Here is a 14,361-nt window from a genome sequence, read left to right as displayed (position 1 = left end):
TATTTTGGAAGTAAACCTCTCTGTAAATTCACAGTCTTCAAATACTTTTTCCCATTCTGTAGGTTGTCTTTTCATTTCAGTGATTGTTTCCTTTGCAGAAGAGAAGGTTTTGAGTCTGATATAATCCAATATATGTTTTTGTTTCTGTTGCCTGTGCTTGTGGGCTCATATCCAGAAAATCATTACTCACATCAATGTGATAAAATTTTTTCAATTTTTAATTCTAATGGTATTACAGTTTCAATACGTGTTTTTATGTGTTTTTCATCCATTTTTTTGGCTATGGCATTAGAAAAAGGTCTAATTTCATTGTTCTCTATGTGAATGTCACCTTATTTTATGGGATGTTCAAATTACTCTTTTTGGTTAGATTGTACAATTTAAATTATATTTGAGTTTCAACATCTCTTCAAATAGACATAAAAATTCTCTTAACTCAGATTATAGTTTAAGATATATCCCCTAGTTTATTTTTCTTTGTTAACATTTGATAAAATAAGTGTAAATTAAGTAAGAACTTTTAATAGAAATCTTATAGAAAATATTTGTCAGACTTTCACTTTATAATCTCATTTAGAGCAAATTTTGAGAGGAATTTTGTATTTTAAAGTTATAAAATTATTTTTCCTGGATTTCTTCCAACACTTTTGGTTTCTTCTCATAATTTCAATGCATATTTTTAAGATCTGGAACTTGATTGATTTTCAGGTATCCTTTTAATCATATCAATTTTAATATGTATTTGAGGTATAATTTTAATCATAAGGGAAATTTTCTTATGTATTTGAGACCACTTGTTGACTTTTTTCTGTCTCGTGACAACACATTGTTGGGTCAATTTTTAAAAATATTGTAGTAATTGGCAGTTCTTTTATTCCTCTTTTTTATGAATATTTCTTGATCTTTCTTACATAATTTGTTCCTGATAAAACAGTATAATTTTTTAATTCCCCCCAAAAATGAAGGTTATTGGTGTTGATAATTTTAGAAGAATTGACAGTTTTTAACTGTTTAGTATTTTAATCCAAAATGGTATTTAAATATTATTTTTTAAACTACTTGGAATGATAAAATGTCTTTCTTAGTAGTTTTTATATTCTGTTCTTGTAATCTATTCTCTTTTAACATGGATGGGACATGTAGCTTGCTTCTAACTAACAAAAGAATTTATAGAATAGTACATTTGCTTTTATGCTACATAAGATTTCAATTTTTACTAGCTAGAATATCTTCTCATTTATTGAACCAGATTAAGCCACTTATAGGATACATAGCTAAAATCAAGATCTTTAATCTTATGCCCTCAAGGAACTAAATTCTGCCAATACCAAGTGATCTTCAAAGAGGAGTCTTCTTCAGTCAGATCTTAAAAATGTGACTGTGACCCAGGGCAATGAATTTGGGCCAGTCTTGTCAAATATGGGTCTATGTCATTTTTGGACTCTAGATCCACATAATAAATGTGTACTATTATGATCAGTAAGTCTATGGTAATTTGTTATGCAATAGCTAATAGCAAATAAAGAAAATTATACAGGTTTTTTCTTATATATAATAAACTGTATATGTCGTTTTTCCATTTAAAAGTAATTTCCTGTCTGCGATAAGATAGAATCTCTACATTGTTTTAATTTACATTTCTCCAGTGGCTAGTGATGTTGAACAGTTCTTTATTTATTGGCCATTTGTATTTCTTTTGAGGAGTGTGTTTTTATTTCATTTGCCCACTTTTTGACTGGGTCTTTTATTTATGGGATTTAAATTTTTTATTTTTTTAAAATATATATTCTAGATATTAGTCTTCTGAAAAAAAAGCTAGAAACAAATTTTCCCATTCTGCAGGTTGTCTCTTCACTCTGTTGGATGTTTTCTTTTGCTAAGCAAGAGTTTTAAAATTTGATATGATCCCACCGGTTGATTCTTGGCATTGTCATGAAGAAATCAAATAATAACCAGAGCTGAGTGGGTTGAGAGGGCAAAGAAACCCTTGTACATTGTTGGAGGAGGATGTAAATACAGCAGCTATGGAAATCAATATGGTGATTCCTCAAAAAACTAATACTAGAAATTCCATTCAATTCAGCTATTTCTGTCTTAAGTATCTTCCCAAAATGGTTAAAGGCATCACGTTATTGTGAGACATACATTCCTGTATTTATAAAAGCACAATTCAGAATAGTTAAATCTTGGAAGTGTCCTATATGTCCATTAACAGATGAATGGATAACAAAAATATGGCATTTAAGTACAATAGAGTACTAATCTTCCATAAAAAATGATGAAGGAGCCATTTATAGGAAAATGGATACACCTTGAGACCATAATGTTAAGTGAAGGAAGTCAAACACACAAGTTTAAATATCTCATGGTTTCTCTTATATAAGAAACCCAATAGGAGGTAGGGAGATAGATCTTTCTCAACTGGGGAGAGGATTAGGAGTTGGAGGGCAGGGGAAAGAAAGGGAAAGGATGAGATGAAAAAATAATCTATATATGTTATCTGCATGTATCAGCTCCCCAGAAGAAATGTAATTATTATGTCCTGCAAAAATGTAGTAATGAAAAAAACAAAATAAAATAAGTAATTTGCTATCTATTTTAAACTGAACATTTACTTCCTTTATATTTTGTTTTTTAGTTCCATTTTTATTGATATATCATAAGAACCAATATTGTACCATGCTTATACACAAAAAAAGAGATCAATAATTATAATACTGTAACACTATGACAAACCAAATGATAACATGCAGTAAATATCTACTAAATGCTGTACTTTCACTAACAATAGAACGATATTCAATAGTAATAGTGTAGTATTAACTATCTAAATATTCATAAAACTTAATGGTTATACTAAGAAAGATAAAAGGCATGGGAAATGAGAATGAAAAAAAGAATTTAAAAAATTAACAGAAGATGAGAAGTAGGGGAGAAAAGTGTAATAAAGGATTTTCTTGAGGGACAAAAGGAAATTAATAACATTAGATAAAAGTAAAAAAATATGAATAAGAAGGAAAAGGAAAAAATCAGAAAGCCAAATAAAAGAAGAAAATGAACCTTAAAAAAAGGAACTGAAGGAGAAAAGAAAAGAAAATAAAGAAGAAAAGAAAAAGAAATTAGGATAAAGAAATAAGACTCCCACAAATCAATGACGGAAATAAATAGGAAAACAAAATTGAGCCAATTATTTTTTCTCTCTTTTTTTGAATGTATGGTTCTTTCTAGGGTTTTTAGTCTTTGAATCCAGCAAGTCATCCTTTTCTCCGCTTAGCTTTATGGTCTATGGGTTTGTGAGGTGCCCCGTTTCTGCTCCAGGGATCCATCCCTGTGTCTGTACACCCCAGAATGTGGCAACCATCCAAGATGACTCATATCTGTTGTTCACATTTGTACATGGGGAAAACAATTAGACCACTAATCTCTCTAGATGTAGACAGTAGGCGGGTGGTTCCAGTAGACAGATCCTGCCTCTCTGGAAGCCCCAATCACAGTGCCTATTTTCTCTCCAGAGAGGACAGGGCCCATGTCCTTCCTGGCCAGAGTTTAAAATCCTCAGGGCTGTATGTCCAGTTCCCACCCACCCTGAGGCTGTCTCCTGTGACTGTCTCTCAGCCAGTCTCTGTAAGAAAGTAATGCTGGAATCACTGAAGTCGAGTTGCTCTGTGACGCAGTCTTCACAACGCTTTCTCCAAATGAGACCTGATTATTACTCTGGAAATATGGTGGACACCGCACTGGGTTTCTTCTCCAATTCTAACCTGCTGTGAAGAAGTCACATTTTAAGTGAAACCCTGGGCTGTTCTAGTTTACCATAACTTGGGGTTTTGCTGGATCTGGAGCTCCTGGCCAAGTCTGTTACTTCTGCCTGGAGTTGCCATCCTCCAGGACGTACCTTCTCTCAAGTCAGTTGGTCTAGTCCACTGTCAGTGTGCTTCTTGGTTGGAGCCTCCGCTGCCAAGTGCTGAGGGGAAACAAAACAGAGCTTGGAGGTGATTAGTGTGCAGTCCACAGGTGAGGAGTTGGCCTGGGGCGGTTTCCTCCCTTTTGCTTTCCTTCTTTTTTAAAAAAAAAAATTTATTAGTATATATTTATGATATATAATAATGACATTTATCTTAAGGAATTGGTACATACATATATCTCATCTGAGTAAATTTTACATTTTTAAACACCTATTTTCATATAGAAATATTACTGGGTTTTATATTAATTGCATTAACATTCTTACTTGGACATGTTATTGTTTCTAATAAGTTTTGAGTTGATTCATTAGTACTTTCATTAAAATACTATTGCCCCTTTCGCAAATCATAATAATGTTACATTTATTTACTCATTTTTTTTCCTTTGGTACTGAGGATTGAATCCAGGGCCTTTGCAATGAGCTACATTCCCAGCTCTCTTATTTATTTATTTATTTGCGTATTTCTGCATTTATTTATAGACAGGATCAAGGTTGCTAAATTGTCCAGGAAAGGGTCATTCTTGCACTGTTCCTGCCTCAGGCTCCCAGAGTGTTCAGATGATAAGCATAGGCCGCCACTCACAGCTTCTTTTATTTATTTATTTATTTATTTATTTATTTATTTATTTATTGGTACCAGTGATTGAACTCCGGAATTTGCGCTTGCCAGGCAGGCAGTGGAACCACGGAGCTAAATCCCTGGCCCAGCGTCTTTTAGTTTTGATCATAAACTTCTGTTTTATCTAATCATATTGGCTGCTTCTAGAATGATAATAAATAGAAGTCATTTTGCCTTCCTAACTTCAAAGGAACTACCTCCAGATTTTCACCAGAATTAGATTGTTGGATTTTTGAACGTGCACTTTTCTAATCTAAGGCAGTATCTCTGTTATTTTCCTCAGTTAAAAAAAATATTGGCAGAGTTTAATATTTGTTTTTTAACATGAGCTTATTCAATTTTTCTTTTACTAATGTAGGTTCTCTTTTTTCAGCTATTTTATATAGTACATTTGTTAATCCTTTTAACTTTGAAACACTGTTACCACAGAAAGAAAATTTGCTTATATGATATACACAGGTATTTACTAGACTAATGAATTTCATAAGCTAAAACACATTTTTTTGTCTGGGGTTTTATATTTAATCTGTAATTTTCTCCATTTAGTATTAATGTTAGATTAGCCAGTTAAATGGCAAATTATCCTGTTTTGGGCAATCTGAAGTTAATATTATATTATACTCAGTATTTCCTTCATTATATTTTTTTATTTTTTGGTACCAGAGTTGGAACTCGGGACCTTGCGGTTGCAAGGCAGGTGGCGGAACCAGTGAGCTAAATCCCTGGGCCTTCTTCATTTTATTTTAGAAGATTATACAAATTTTTCATAACAACTTCAGAAGCAATTACAAGAATTTTTAAAAAATCTATTCATTTAGACTTTAACAATCAGTAAATATTTAATTAACGTTAATACTCTGAGAGTTTTACATATTCTTTCCATAGCATTTAACTGTTCAGATATTCTGTGACCATAATAACACTTAAAATTTGTACCTTATATTTAATCTGATGTTTCAAATTATTTCCTTGAGTTTTTCATGTTCCTATTTCATGATTTGCATGGTTCCTCCCTGTTTTAATTGTTGAGATACTATTCATTTGTATAAATCATATCTTAAATAACTATTTTTGTACTTATTCTTTGGGTCCTAATGTCAATTTTCTGTTTTTATTTATTTTTTATTTTTTATTTTTCCCATTAAGTTTATTGGTACATTTTAGGTATAAAATACAGTTACATTCATCATTGGGGTCTTGTACCTTTACATGAGTACCTTGGTTCTTTTTATTACCCCTTCCCTTGCACTCCCTTCACCCCCTCCATCCTTCCCTCTTTGCAAAGACTTTGTTTCCATTTTTTGCCTTTTGTCATATTTTTTCTTTTCCCTTTCTTCCTTTCCCCTACCCCTCCCACTTACCCTGCACTTTTAGACCTTTTCTTCCTGTTACACAATATCAATTATGCATTTTTTAAATTACAATAGGCCATTAGATTTTCAAATTACATGCTGAATCCATGCCAGATATTTTTTAAGATAAGCCCATGACAGTGTTGTGCATAATAATATAAGGTAAAATTGGGAGTTTTGCATAAACCTAACCAAATTTCTTCTGCCATTGTCCTTAATTAAAGTTACATTTCATATTTTCTTATAGCCTTGTGGAAAACATAAAACATAAAACAACACTGGGGTTATGTAACTATCAGTATTGTCTGGTCATTTTTATAGTTGAAGCTATATAAAATAATTAGATTGGCCATATTGCATTATTTAAGTAATCAGAAACTGATCATATTTAAATTTCAGCAACATTTATAGTATACAGGATGATGGTTTTCAAAAATAAGTATCTGTGTAAGATATATAATTTGCAACTGAGAAACTACCATTTTCTTCTCACAGAATTTACTTTTTGTCACAGAACGGAATTTTAGATCCTCTTGCTCTTACTAGTGTGACATCTTATGTAATTGGACTATTAGGTGCCTATTCTGGGGAATATGAATTTGAAATCAAACTGCACAAAAGCATGCATATTATACTGTATTATTTGACCAAAAAAGAGTTGAAAAGGGGAAGAAGGAAGGAAGGAGAGACCATGTTTCCACACAGTAAACTGTAAGAATACAAAATTGAAAAAAGATCTTTACAATGGAAAATTCACAGTAAAATTGGCTATAATAATGATCCATGTTCTATATGAATCAGAATTTTTAAAAAATAATTGTATCAGGCCAGGGATTTAGCTCAGTGTTTTTGGCGCCTGCTGTGCAAGCTCAAGGACCCAAGTTTGATCCCTGGTACCAAAAATAAATAAATAAATAGATAAGTAAATAGATAAATAAATAATTGTATCAGCGAAAGTCTATTCAAATATTTCAGAAGTCAGTTTTAACTTAAATTACCATGATAATCTGGAAAAATACATACAGTGGAAAATATATTAATATTGTGCCAGTTCACAATTAAATTAAAATTTAAAATAATGATTAGTGTGAATCCTAGAATTACATGTAGCACCTTTTCTCAACAAATGGATTAACATAAGTACTCTACATCTAGGAGCTAGAGTTTGGAATCAATTTCTCAACACTCTTTTCAATTTTCCAATGGCTAATTAGAAACTGCATTGTTTTTTGTTTGTTTTCTGCTCCTTTTGTGAAAATAACAATGTTATTAAGGAGCAGAACAGTACCAAGAAATTGTGCAATGTCTTATTTCTATTTATATTGTATTTATTTTTGTCAGATTTTTTAAACTTCATCTATTTCTTCTAAACTATTTTATGGGCATGGTAGATTAAGTTGTGATTAAAATATCAGTTCAGGTTTTATTATATGCTTTGAAATTTTAAAACACAATTGTATTAATCCAGACATTCAAATTGGAATTTACAAACTAGAATTTTGTCACCTGAAGGACATGAAGAAAACTATCGAGGAAAACTATCAAACAAATATCCTTTTTAAAACAAGAAAGGAGAAAAGATCTTTGGATGTAATGACATCTTTATGATGACAGAATATGAAAGAGACTCCAGAAAAAATGTTGGGGCTGATTTCATCCATATCTTCAGATAAAGTTAGCATTTCTGGGTAACATGTATTTCTATTAGTCTTGATACTCATTTATCCAATGCCTGACTATTAAAATTTATAGATTTTTTTAAAAAATGTTTTAATTTGATCAACTTCCTTTTGCAAAGAAACAAAATGTTTTCTCCTCATTAAAATTTTCACTTTTCTTATAGTGAATTCTGATGTAAATTCTAAGAATTCTAAAATTTTGAAAGATAAACATGAGTATTTGTTTACATTTTTATTGGCTGAATTGCAATTTTTCAGCTTATTTCTAGCATCTTAACCTTGTGCTTAGGAAACATGATTTTTAAAAGATTCACATTCCCATAAAATTTATTTTTTATGAATCAATATATGTATCTTTTCCTAGTTTCTGAATGTGGAGAGTTCTTTTTTATGCACAAAGTGTCTTTTTTAAGCGATGAAATCTCTTCTCTACTAACATAATATGATTCATAGAGATAGATCTTCTGTTTAAACTATTAGCTTATATTCATTATGCACCAGTGTGTTCCAGGACCTTTATATAAATTTTTTCTAATTCTCAAAAATATGGAAGGTAAGAGAAGGAAAATTTGAAGTTTTAGAGAGGCTAATTAATATGCCTGTATTCACATAATTAAAAGGAATCAGCATAACGTCAAACCTGTGCTCTGTACTTGTCACTTGCAAAAGATCAATGTAGGAAAAAGTTGGCTCTGAGAGGTTACACTTCTCCCTTTTCTGCATAATTTTTCTCACTACGTAACAGCTTTCTTGAGGGATATTTTCATACCTAAAATATAGCAGGTAAATTTTCTCCTAAATAGCACTTACTGATTAGGTTTAAATACATCTGTCTGCATAAAATATTTTCAGCAAAAGCTATTTTGTTCCAACCTATATGCATGGTGCTGTTGATTCTAGTATATTTATGACTTACAGATTTACATAGCAACAATTCAAAGTCAAAAGTTTGCCATAGCAACAGAAAGAATCAAATGCCAAATGGGAACTTATTTGTGTGTCCAATTCTTTGTTATCACTTAGTTTCATAATAGCTCGAAGATGGTGTTGACATGAATATGTATGGAAAAGAGTCAGAACTTGAAGCAACTCTATGGATTTGAAGTGTAAACACATTCAACTCTACCATCCAGTATCCTGCAAAATTTATGTTCAAAGTGGTTGCAAAAGAGATACAGCTTCAGATGAGAGATGTTAAGGACTAGAAAGTGTTTCTTCCACAGTGCCATGAGAAAAATAGCTGGAAAGTTACAAAATGTGGCCATGGCAAAAACTTTCAATATACTTTCTTCTAGTTATTTTGAAAGGTGCAGTACTGTGCATTACTGCAATCTAGTGCAGCAGCGCATCAAAACTTAGAGTTCCTCCAGGCTCCTAGGGCAGAGAAGCTCAGCTGGTCCCAGCACCCAGAAGGAAGCTCCCCGCCTCCATCCCAGGCTCCTAGGGCAGAGAAGGTGAGCTGCATGGGTGCCAGAAGTACCCCCTCCCAAGGAAATGAGAAGACATGTAAACAAGTCTCAAACACAGACTTGTGGATCACCTACTGCAACCCCAAAGGGAAATGAGATGGAACAATCTGATACTCAACCACCTGGACTCTCTGAACTGGCAACAAAACAGGATCTGGGAAAAATGAAATCAGAAATAATTACTCAGATAACAGCAAAGATTTTGCTCATGGTGCAAGTCATGATTAATAAATCTAGAGAGGACACAGATAAAAAAATAGAGGATCTGAAGAACATGATGGAATCCCAACATAGGAAACAAATGGAATCCATAAAACAGATCCAAACAGATTTCCAAGAGATTAAAAACTCCATCGAAAGTCTGCATAGCAGAATGAACCAATGTGAGGATAGAATTTCACATATAGAAGATAAGATTGCAATTAGTGAGGAGGAAAAGAAAAATTGCTTTAAAATTGTAAGGGAACATGCGAAATCAATCCAGCAGCTGCTAGACGATGCAAAGAAGAATAACAGAAGACTGACTGGAGTCAATGTAGAAAGAGGAGAGAGTGCAGATGACATAAAAAATCTGTTCACAGAAGTGATGGCAGAAAACTTCCCAAGGAGGGGAAAAGAACTTGACATACAGATAAGTGAGGCATATAGGACTCCAGCTAGCCTTAATCAAAAAGATCTACACATAGGCATATAATAGTTAGGATTCCAGAACTCCAACAGAAGAACAAAATTCTACAAGCAGTGAGAGAATAGAAAGAAATCACATACAAAGGAAAGCCCATCAGAATCGCAGCAGACTTCTCAATGCAAATCCTCAAGGCAAGAAGAGCTTGGAGTGATGTATTTCAAGCCCTAAAGGAAAACAACCTCCAACCCAGATTGATGTACCCTGCAAAACTATCTTTCAAAATTGATGGAGAATTAAGATTTTCATGTAAAAGAGCACCTCAGGAACTTCATGAACACCAAACCAGAACTCCAAAAAATTTTCTATAATTTTCTTATAATTTCTTCTTAAAATTTTATACTTTTAGGCTTTCTTATTTAGCTTCATAGATCCCTTCAAGTTATTTTCATGTATGGAAAAAAAGGGTTGAGGTTAATTTTTTATATACGGATACCAAGTGTTCTAGTGCCATTTACTGCAAGCACTATCTCTTCCTCGGCCTCTTGAATTGAGTTTATATTCTATAAAATGTTAATGTTAAATAATCTTTCAAAACTCAGTGGACCATATATGTGTGGTTCTATTTCTAGATTCTCTGTTTTATTCCAATGATCTATATGTCTTTCCTTACACCAACACTGCCTTGATTACTGTAGCTTTAGAAGAAGTCTTAAAATTAGGTACTAAACGTCTTCCAACACTGTTTTTGTTTTTGTTTTTAACTTTTCTAGGTCCTTTGTACTCCTACATAACTTTTAAATTTCAAAATCCAATTCTTCATTTATAAAAAGTATACATAGACCTGAATTTTTATATATACCTTGTGTTTTCTAATCCTGCTAAATTCAAGTACAAGTTCTAGGGGCTCCTAGAGATTTCTTAGTATTTTCTCTGTAGATGATCATTTCATCTACATATAAAGATTTTGCTTTTGCTGTGCCAATCCTATCCTAGTTGTGTCATTTTATTGCCAGACTATTTTGGTGGGGACTAGGTTTCAAAGTTTAATGGACAGATAAAGAGTAAGCATATCTGCCTTTGTTCCCCACCTTAAGGAAAAAACATTGTATCTTCTCCATTTATATGACATTCTCGCTGGAAGTATGGGGTACATGCCTTTAATCTGTTGAGAGGGTTCTGTTCTACTTCTGGTCTCCTGATAGCTTTTACCATGGACAGCTGTAGAATTTAGTCCAATAATTTTTCTCCAACTAGTGACAGGATCATATGGCTTTTCCTTTCCTCTGTTTAAATGATGACTTTTGGGGGTTGATCTTCCAATGCTGAACCAACACTGCCATCTCTATAATAAAACCATTTTCTTCCTACTGCCAGATCTGACTTCTAATAGTTTGTTTTGTTAAATAAATTTCTATGTTCATACTGTTTTCTTCTATTATCTTTATCCAGTTTTAGGATTAGCACAATGTTGAGTTCCTAAAATGAGGGGAGAAGTGTTCCTTTTTTTTTCTGCTTTAAATTTTTGATATAATTTATCAGTGAAAATGTATATGAGCCTGCTGTTGTCATATAGGTAGGTTTCCAAGCTAGGAATATACTTTCTTTAATAGGTGCTAATCAAATTTTATATTTCCTCCAGAGTTAGTTTCATTAATTTGTCTTCCAAGGTACTTCTTAGAAGTTGTCAAATTTATTTCAAAAAAGATTTTTCTAATATGCTTTCTATATCCTTTTTAATTCTGTAAAATCTGTGGTAATGTCTCCTAGATCTTAACATTGTAATTTTTAAAATGTATAACTGATATTGTGTAACAGGAAGAAAAGGTCTAAAAGAGCAGGGGAGTTGGGAGGGGTAGGGGAAGGGAAAAAAGGGAAAGGAAAAAATATGAAAAAAGAAAAAAAAATGGAAACAAGGTCTTTGCAAATAGGGAAGGGGGGGGTGAAGGGAGGGCAAGGGAAGGGGAAAAAATAAGAACCAAGATACTCATGTAAAGGTACAACATCCCAATGATGAATGTACCTGTATTTTATACCAAAAATGTACCAATAAACTTAATGGGGGAAAAAAAAACACTTAGAGTTCCTATCTAACTGTGACTTATTACCCACTGAGTCACTCCCCATTCCTTTCTCCTTGAGAGTCTCCCCCATCTTTGATAACCACCACTGTACTCTCAACGTTAGCTTACAAGTTTTTACCACACTGCTAATGGTCAGGCTGTAAGCATGTGAAGCCCATCGGTGATGCACAGATATATGGACTGACACCCTCTGTTTGACCTTTCCTTCTGGAACCCCAGCAAGCACCAAGACATTCAAGAGAAGTCAGGCAGTAGGACAACAGTAGCCACTGTTGACACTTCTGTTATTTTTGCTATTTCTCCTCTAGAAAAACAAACAAGAAAAAAAATTAAATTTTGACAGATGAAGATAAAAATCTTGTAAAGTATAATTGATATATTGTCCACACATAAAAAATGATAAGGCTTACATCCCAATTTTCAGCAAAAACATGCAAACACAAATTGAAGTAAAAATGAAATTTTGCAAGAAAAAATATGATGGTTCCTTGTCTATACCTAAAGTAAATTCTACCAAACATGAAAAATGACAACTCAAGTACAAACCTTACTGTATTAAAAACAAGGGGTTTTACTTAGGGAAGATTATCCCTAAAATAGCTTTTCCTGATCACTTAAAAAATACCAAGGTTGAATCAAGTCAAACAATCAAGTGAAGCAATGCAAATTTAACATGGATAGTTAAAAAAAAGAAAGAAAACAAAGGAACATCTCAAATACCACAGCATTGGAATTAGCAATATACAAAATGTGGGAAACTGTTAGAAAAACACTTTTTCTACAAAGAATTTGCAAGTAAATTAAAAATGGAAGCAAAAGTTGTGAGTTAAAAAAAAAAAAAAAGGCTTATGAGGGCCAGGGATTTAGTTCAGTGGCATCGTGCCTACCTTTGTGAGCACAGGGTCCTGAGTTCGATCCCGGGTACCAAAAAGAAAGAAAAAAAAAAGCTTACAACTGTGATTATGATTTCATTTAATGCATATACATGACAAGATATGTTCCCTTAGGCAGTTTCCCCTCACTGGACACAACACCTGATTCAATTTAAAGGAGCAAAGGCTCATTTCAACTCACAGTTTTTAGGTGATTCAGTCCATGATCAGTTGGCTTAAAGACAGGACAGGCACAGTGCAAGGATCTGGTAGAAGAAAACACCTCAGGTCATGGCAACAAAGAAGCAAAGAGAGAAGCGAGGAGCCCCACAGGCCGGGAAATAGTTCCTGTGCTCTCTCAGGCTACACCCTCAGCGATCTACCTCTTCCGGCCAAATCCCCTGTTTTAGTACCATAATTAGCTCTGATTTCCTGGGTGGATTAGTCCACTCATGGGTGAAGGGCTCCCATGACCCAGTCTCCTTCCAAAAGCCTAACCTCTGAGCACACAGGTCTTTTGGTAATATTTTAGATCTAAATCATAACATAGGTCAAGTGATTCAATTCTGTAGAGCATTTTGAATATGTACTATTCAATGTGCTTCAGTCCTACCTCAGATGAGATTAATATTTTAGGATAATAATCATAATCTTCATTTTAACGACTAAGATAATATCTAAAAATTAACTTTGAACAACTAGCAATGAGAAGAAAATTATAATAAAACACGACAGAAACAAAATCCCACTATTAAACCCAAAATGTCAGTAATAATTGTGCTTGCCCTTAATATCAGAGATTTAAAACATTTTGAGAACAAAAAATAAAGACCTGAAAGCAGAAACGGACAAATAACCTACAATCATAATCTGATCTCTAAACATTCATGTTTTCAGCAACTGAAAAAATTAATGGATTAAAAAGTATACAGGTAATATGAGAAATAGTGTCATTTTACTTATGTAATTAGCATTTAAAAGGCACTACTCCTATAAACATCATAATACCCATTTGTCTCAAATGCGCTTGGAACATTCATCAGGCTAGAACACAGCCGGGGGCGTACAAACCTTTTTAAAATTAAAAAGAATAGAACTCATACAATGCTTGTTCAGAACATAATATATCTTAAGTATGAGTCAATAATAGAAAAATATGTAAAATCTCAAAATATCAGTACACTTCAAAATAACTCATTAATCAAAGCACTGAGTATTAGAGGAAATTTAAACTATCATAACTGAAAGATATGACATTACTCGTGTTCCCACAATGATTTACCAGACTTTTGGTAATTACAGTGCTATTGTGGTTCATCAAGTTAAAACTGTGGACAAATCTATTGTCACAAGTACAGCAACTTTGATGAAATGTACCAAGAAACCCATTAAACCCACTTAACAACAAGTAGCCTAAGTATAAACCATTTGGGTTGCCTGGCTACATTGACTGATGAGAAATTGTCTTGGGCCACATGTAAAATATACAATATAGTTAATGTATATTCAGAGTCCATCAAAAGAATATATACACACTCCAGGAAAAGAAAAACTTGTATAAATAAATATTAAATTTATTGAAACATCATGAGATGAATGCAAGTTACCTTTGGCCTTTACAATTACAAGAGGAGCTCAAAGTGGTGGCCATGAGCTTCCAGACATGTATTAGGATGGTGAAGTGCTGTCGGGTA

At 33.1% G+C, this 14,361-nt stretch overlaps 2 long non-coding RNA genes across 3 annotated transcripts in view; one reads left to right on the top strand and one right to left on the bottom strand.

Moving 5' to 3' along the window:
* Window positions 1-3,798: 3,798 nt before the first annotated feature.
* LOC147824092 (uncharacterized) overlaps window positions 3,799-14,361 on the bottom strand; it is a 198,031-nt gene continuing 187,468 nt past the window's right edge. The window contains exons 3-6 of one of the 2 annotated variants that reach the window (XR_015442890.1): window positions 12,870-12,933; window positions 12,683-12,700; window positions 11,904-12,099; window positions 3,799-3,964 (exon numbers count right to left, since the gene is read on the bottom strand). This is a non-coding gene — a long non-coding RNA (uncharacterized LOC147824092). Of the gene's footprint in view, window positions 4,059-11,903; window positions 12,100-12,682; window positions 12,701-12,869; window positions 12,934-14,361 lie in introns of both variants that reach the window. The other variant, XR_015442889.1, reaches the window with a different exon arrangement.
* The window catches only part of LOC147824094 (uncharacterized), a 64,867-nt gene continuing 54,425 nt past the window's right edge, over window positions 3,920-14,361 (top strand). Inside the window, exon 1 of the long non-coding RNA XR_015442891.1 lies at window positions 3,920-4,014. This is a non-coding gene — a long non-coding RNA (uncharacterized LOC147824094). The remainder of the gene's footprint in view (window positions 4,015-14,361) is intronic.

The sequence above is a fragment of the Heterocephalus glaber genome, unplaced genomic scaffold (genome assembly GCF_053883595.1).
Source record: "Heterocephalus glaber isolate CG9 unplaced genomic scaffold, H.glaber_assembly_v1.0 deba00001555, whole genome shotgun sequence".
Taxonomy (NCBI): Eukaryota; Metazoa; Chordata; class Mammalia; order Rodentia; family Bathyergidae; genus Heterocephalus; species Heterocephalus glaber.
Note: the sequence above shows the minus strand (reverse complement) of the source record. Positions and strands in the feature narration are given on the sequence as shown.